At 30.9% G+C, this 6382-nt stretch overlaps 1 protein-coding gene across 1 annotated transcript in view; it reads right to left on the bottom strand.

The window, feature by feature from the left end:
- Positions 1 to 6382, bottom strand: part of LOC107744651 (receptor-type tyrosine-protein phosphatase S-like) — a 50885-nt gene that overhangs the window by 20369 nt on the left and 24134 nt on the right. The window lies entirely within an intron of this gene.

The following is a 6382-nucleotide window of genomic DNA, read 5'->3' as shown; positions in this document are numbered from 1 at the left end:
CAACATAACCAACGTGACCACCTGCTTGCACAGGGAGCGTGCTGGGGACTATTTTCAGGCGCTGCGTAATATCATTGCGCCTGCTGCACTCATGGTACGGCAGCAAAGTTCCTTGATTATTACGCCGGAATGAGAGTAAAGTTCCTAGCCATATCGGCCTACAAAATCGCAACTTTTCATTTCCCGTCTGTCTTAGTACACCATGTAACTACAGAAGAGTCAAGTTTTAAATAGGAAAAATATCAAAACTCTTTGGTCATTTTTGAGCGAGATGCTAATGGTCTAATCAGATTCAATGATCTATGCTAAGCTACAGCTAAAAGTGCTACCGCCAGACCCGGAGATCGGCTGAATGGATTCGAAAACGGTAAAACTCAACTGTTTAACTCTAGGAGAGTTGGAAAATTAGCCTATTTTCAAAAATAGTGGCGTGTTCCTTTAAGATATCCTTTAATGGTTATCATCAACTACTAGACTACTGAATATAGTGAATACAGTATGGTAATATTCATAAGTAACCTGATATGTTTGGCCTTTGTCTTCCTGTCTTGAACGGCTCACAATGGAGCGCTGCAGCTTTATTTCTGAAACCCTGTCGCTCACTGAGCTCTTTGTCCAGCAGAAGCATGAAGGTCATCGTGAGCGTGAAGGATATTTTGCCTGCTACTCCATCAGCCTCATATTAACCCCTCAAGCACACTTTTTCATAAATACTACTAAAAATAACTTTGAATGAAATAAATTGATAAAATTTTATACATCGTTTTATTTTGTATTTTTAATTCCATTTTGCAGTTTCTATAATAATAATAATAATGAATTACATAAATTATATACTAAATAATATATAATACACTGATTAATAAAATATCATTAACATAATTAAAATAAATTATTAATTAATACAGTACATTATTAACTATAATTGTTTTTATTATTTTGCTAGGTTCTACAAAGGAAAAAACAATATTTATAATAGTAATGATTACTCTTTGTAAATTATAAATAATCTACAATATATAAATTATTTAAAATAAATTTAAGTAGGATTAAAATAATTATTAGAATAATTCTGTGCCTGGACAAACAAAATACAATAAACAGAACTTAAATAAAAGAGTTTTCATCTACTTTTTATACTGACTATATTATATTATCTATTGATCTACAATATACAATAATAACATTTTCTTTATAAATACTATAATAAAATTATTTTAAATAAAATATGATACATTATTTGATATTGTTTTATTTACTTTTTCATTTTTAAATTTTAAATCATTTGCAATTTCTATAATAATATTAATAAATATCACAAATTATATAGTAATAATCAAGTAATAAACATTTGGATATAAATGATCATTAAAATAAGTCAATTATTAATTCATATAGCACATAATTAAATGTTTTATTTTTATTTTATTATTTGAATTTATTTTTGCTTGGCTGTACAAATGGGATTAAAATAATTATTGGAATAATGCTGTGCCTTGACGAACAAAACACAGTAAAGCGAGTGTAAATAAGAGCTTTCACTAATGATCCTCCTAACAGCAACACACCACACAAATGAACGAATCTGCGAGGAAGGTGCTGAATAATTCACGCTTATGTGTGTTTTGAGGCTCACAGTCGACGGCGTTTCAACACGCAGGCAAAATATTCCTCATTTCGAGTAGTTCTGTATATTTTAGGAGTTAAGGAGGGGATCGGGGAGCGTCAGTGTTTGGTTAGTATCAGGGACGTCGAGGCAGCAGAAGTAGCTTGTTTTGTTCCCGCTAGAGACAAAGTCACGGTTAAGGTGTGGAAAGAACTGGTTAGGTGAGGTTAGGTTGAAGGTTAGAGGTTCACAAACACACAAATGTCTCACATGAAGTCGTGACTGCAAAAACGTCCTCTAAGAAGCCTCCAGACTTTCTCGAGCGAGAAAAAGCGTGATTTATAAGACAATCTGGCCGCGTCTTCATCCATCTGCTTGTTGGGAGTTGGGGCTCCACGCCACACGTTCAGGCCGCAGTGACCTTAAAAACGGCTCATCAGAGGCACAGATGTCCCATCAGCACAATCTGACAGACGGTGACTGACTAATGTGACCCTGGAGCACAAAACCAGTCATAAGGGTCAATTTTTCAAAATTGAGATGTATGCATCTGAAAGCTGAATAAATAAGCTTTCCATTGATGTATGGTTTGTTAGGATAGAACAATATTTGGTCGAGATACAACTATTTGAAATGATTTTTGGCATAAAAGAAAAATCTATAATTTTGACCCATACAATGTATTGTTGGCTATTGCTACAAATATACCCCAGCGACTTAAGACTGCTTTTGTGCTGCAGGGTCACAAATAAGATGCATTAAAAAAAGCTTTATAAATGATTAAATACGCAAGCAGAGATGGAAACACCAGTCTCACATCAAGAAAATGATCATTATATCAATATAATAGGAGTTTAAATATATACAAAAAAATATGTCTACAAAATGATCACTCTGTCTGCAGCGGGCGTGAACGACAACCAAAGCAATGTAATGTAAATCAACACTGCAAAGCCGTCTACACTGGAAGTGTACATTATGGCTATTATTTAATTTTTATAAAATAAAATAATAATATTGGTATATTTAATAGGTAATAATTATTATATTAATTATTAATAATAGTAATTATTATTATAAATAATTAATTATAAAAATAATGATATTAATTGGTATAATTAATAATACTAATATAAGTGTCTTAATTATTATTATAAATTAAACATTCAAATTTATATCTGTATTTATAATAAATATTTCATATTGATAATATATTACTAAGTAATACACATTATTTTATAATAACAATACTTTATTATTTTCGAAAAATCTAATATTTAATATAATAAAATCTTAATTCTATAATCGATTTGACAAATACGTGCTTAGATACCTAGTTTATTAATATAAACATTTTTATTGACCCACAAATACAATATTATAATTAAAATAGCAATTAAACGCAAATATAAATGTATAAATCATTATTATAAGTTAAATATTCAAATGTATTTCTATATTTATAATATATAACTAATGATTAATAAATGAATATTCACAATATATTAATAAATAACAGACATTTATGTTAATATATAAATTCATATTATGATGATAATGATAATAATAATAACAATATTTTATTATTTAAAAAAAAATCTAATATTTAGTATTTATGAAATCCAATTCTAAAATTAATTTGACAAATAATTGCTTATATGCATAATAAAAAACTGCATCGGTCATTTTATTACATAGATATTTGAATATAATATAAAGCATACAAATTTATTAAATACATATATTTATTATTTAAATAAATCAGTGCTGGGCAATGATTAATCGTGATTAATCGCATCCAAAATAAAAGTTTTTGTTTACATAGTATATGTGTGTGTACTGTGTTTATTTATTATGTATATATAAATACACACACATGCATGTATATATTTAAGAAAAATATATTATGTTTATATATTAAATATATTTATATATTATATAAATTATGTGAATATAAATATATACATGTAAATATATTCAAAATATATACATGCATGTGTGTGTCATTATATATACATAATAAATATATACAGTACACACACATATACTAAGTAAACAAAAACTTTTATTTTAGATGTGATTAATCACGATTAATCGTTGCCCAGCACTAAAATAAATGTTTAAATTATAATATAACAATAATTAATCAAATATTTTTAAATCACACTTTTTTACTTTTAAATCAAATATTTACTAAACATTGCTACAATAATGTTTTTGTAATTAAATAATTAATTTGACAAATTAACTTAAAATGCAAATGCACTACATACTTAATCTACATAAATACATATTTATTTACGATTTTACCATTTCTGGAGTCATCAAATGGTGTGTATAAGTGAGCATTGACTTGAAGTGCAGCTTCAACACCTCCAGTGCAGATAAACTCAAGCCTTCAAAACTACCCAGAGAGCTTCACCTTTCTGCTGTTTACTAGGGCTGGGACAATAAATCGATGCATCACGAATCGAGAAATGATTCTGCATTGATTCTGAGATTTTCCGAAGGCATCGTGATTCTCTCTAGAATCAATTCTGAGCTTAGTTTTTAACAGCAGATGGCACTGCAGGCTTTAGAAAGAGCCGTATTCTGCTTGCTTGCAGTTCCTTACACACACACCGCTTGAACCTAAAATAATCATTCATAAAGTTCGAAAAGGTTGAAGCGAATTACAAGGATGTTCACAGTGGGCTGTGTTCACATTAATCTCGCATCGTAAAAGCCGATGTGCGAGTACATTTAACCACTTACATGACTCAGCTGAACGCACAAGCGCTCTTCTTCGTGAGCATTTGAGTATGCGGTTAAAACCTAGCCTAGAGCGCCATCTGCTGTTAAAAACTAGCCTAGAGCGCGTTGTTAAAAACTAGCCAGCGCCATCTGCTGTTAAAAACTAACCTAGAGTGCCATCTGCTGTTAAAAACTAGCCTAGAGCGCCATCTGCTGTTAAAAACTAGCTCAGAATCGATTCCAGAGAGAATCACGATGCATTCCGAAAATCTCAGAATCGATCCACGAATCGCGATGCATCGATTTATTGTCCCAGCCCTACCATTTACGGACCTAAAGAAGCTTCACCGAAGCATCAAGGGTCATCTTCAATCTCCAAAACACCGTAAATCACCCCTGCAGAGGATCTGCTCGTTCATTCGGCCAATCAGATGGCACAGGAAGTGCAGAGCGCAGCAGGAAGTCCGGCCTGAGCTGATTTCTGTTCCTGCAGCAGGACCGGATCCATACATCAGACCGCCGAGGACGCCAGATCTGGTTCTCCTCTCAAGAAAAACGTGTCCGGCCTGGTCTGGAAACTAAAGAGATCAGTTTCTCTTCTGGACAGAGATGCAAACAGGAGCGCAGCAGGTTTGGCCGCCATCGACGGCTACAGGCCTTTTTCTCATCAGCGTAAATCCCTTCAGGACGGAGGATCAAGCGCTGGCCTCCTGAGCAAACATCCCATCACTCGCTCAAAGAGCTTCAACAGCACACGTGATCAACAACCGAGTCAACATGAAACGCTTTTACGTCCTTAATGCACATCTCCATACCGAAAAACCCACTTCAACCAGTCTGAGCTGGACTCTCAGACTGAAAAGTGCCCAAAACCCCTGTAAAACCAGCTAACAGACCAGTTTGACCCTGATAAGACTCGCAGTACAGCTCAGGCTAGATTAAGATGTTTTTTTTCTTTAGCTGAGCCTCTGAGGTCATTAAAGTCACAAAGGCTATAAGATAATGTTAATAATAGCGAAATATGAAATATACATATCAGACCAGAAAAAATAGCTAAATAAATCTATGTTAAAAATATAAATAATCTAAAATATACCACCAAAAATAAATATAAAAGAAATTAATACTTGAATATATATATACACACTGTATATATGGCTTGAAATATTTCAATAATATTATTAATATATAATTTAATAATATATTAAATGTAAGTTTGTAAAAAACATCTACAGCGTCTTTTATGCTGACATTAATTAGCAAAACAACATTATAAATAATAATAATAATTATATAATTATTATAAATTATATTGATTAGCAGAAATATTTAGACAAATATTATATACAATATAATAATAATAATATCATCATTATTATTGTTTGAATTATTGCCTTAAATATAGAATTAATGTAAATAAGTAAAAGCCTCTGTAACAATTATTACATAATAATTATAAATAATGTTATTTAGCAAAAAATATTTAGACAAATAAATTATATATAACACATATATACTTTAATTTACTTAAAACGATATTTTAATAAAATTATTAAAATATAATAATAACAACAATAATACAATTATACATATTTACTTTTAAATATATTAAAACATATTTGAACAATAATAATAATAATGATGATAATAACAAAAATGTATGTAACATTTAAAATAATAATTATATAATTGTTACATAAACAGATTTTAGTCTTATAATATATGACGGTTAGCATTAATCAAGTGTCGAATGCCACCCTTTTCACAATGTAATTGATTCCTGATGATCAAAACCAACTGCCCTACACTCTCAGAAAAAAAGGTACAAAAGCTGTCACTGGGGCGGTTTTCAAAAGGGACACTTTTGTATCTTTTAGGTACTAATATAAAATCAGCAATGAATCGCCTGCGATTTTGTGTAGCTTGTCAGTGAACTACGACTCTGTGTACTAAATGCCGCTCCATCTGAAAGCACGTGCTGAATATTTACTACTAATCACCAGAAGCGGCTTTACTGATGAGATGCGCATGAAAAAAATCGCA

This window comes from Sinocyclocheilus rhinocerous, unplaced genomic scaffold (assembly GCF_001515625.1).
Source record: "Sinocyclocheilus rhinocerous isolate Xijiao unplaced genomic scaffold, SAMN03320098_v1.1 scaffold47, whole genome shotgun sequence".
Lineage (NCBI taxonomy): Eukaryota > Metazoa > Chordata > Actinopteri > Cypriniformes > Cyprinidae > Sinocyclocheilus > Sinocyclocheilus rhinocerous.
Note: the sequence above shows the minus strand (reverse complement) of the source record. Positions and strands in the feature narration are given on the sequence as shown.